The 676-nt window shown below is 38.8% G+C and overlaps 1 long non-coding RNA gene across 1 annotated transcript in view; it reads right to left on the reverse strand.

Annotated features, from left to right (window-relative positions):
* Positions 1–421: 421 nt before the first annotated feature.
* LOC115072021 overlaps positions 422–676 on the reverse strand; it is a 7,160-nt gene continuing 6,905 nt past the window's right edge. The window contains exon 3 of the long non-coding RNA XR_003851081.1: positions 422–479. This is a non-coding gene — a long non-coding RNA (uncharacterized LOC115072021). The remainder of the gene's footprint in view (positions 480–676) is intronic.

Consider the following 676-nt stretch of genomic DNA (forward strand, 5'->3'; position numbering starts at 1 on the left):
TCATTTCTTTCTGTCTATTTTGGAAAATATCTCCATTCCCATACCCTTTTAACATCATTACATTCTCATTTTCTTTTCCTTTTTTTAAATAATTATAAGATACAATAGCATTAACAAACAAATTTTCCATCCGTTATGAGAATTCTTTTCCTGGGGATACTAACCAATGCTTATTCCCTTTTAACGTTCTAGTGTCAAGCCAATGTTTGATCAAAATTTTACTGGGGAACCAATGAATTTACTGAGCTTACTTACCGAGATAACTGAGGTGTCGCTGAGGTGTATGTATGACCGGAGTATATGCACACTGAAAATCCTTTACCCAGCATGGGTCATGCCTTTTCTTTCTAGCCTTCCCCAGATTGCATACTTTAGCCCTTTCCAAATCCAGGAGGCCATGTGTGATTAGGGCCAGTTTACATACAGGCTGGGAAGAGTGGCAGTATACTCCATTGAAGATCCAGTGATCCTGCTTGGCCCTTGTTTAATGAATGAGCACAACCATCAACAAACACAATTGTGACAATGTTTAGTGATCAGGCACAGCTGAAGTCAAGATAATGGTAGTTATTTCATGCAGAAGAGACTGCTGCGCAGCATTGTCTTATTAAAGCAACATGAAATTTAAAAGGATTTGGTGCTAGGGTCCACATATGAGGGAGAACATACGTCGTTT

Source organism: Nannospalax galili, unplaced genomic scaffold, assembly GCF_000622305.1.
Source record: "Nannospalax galili isolate Female #2095 unplaced genomic scaffold, S.galili_v1.0 scaffold820, whole genome shotgun sequence".
Lineage (NCBI taxonomy): Eukaryota > Metazoa > Chordata > Mammalia > Rodentia > Spalacidae > Nannospalax > Nannospalax galili.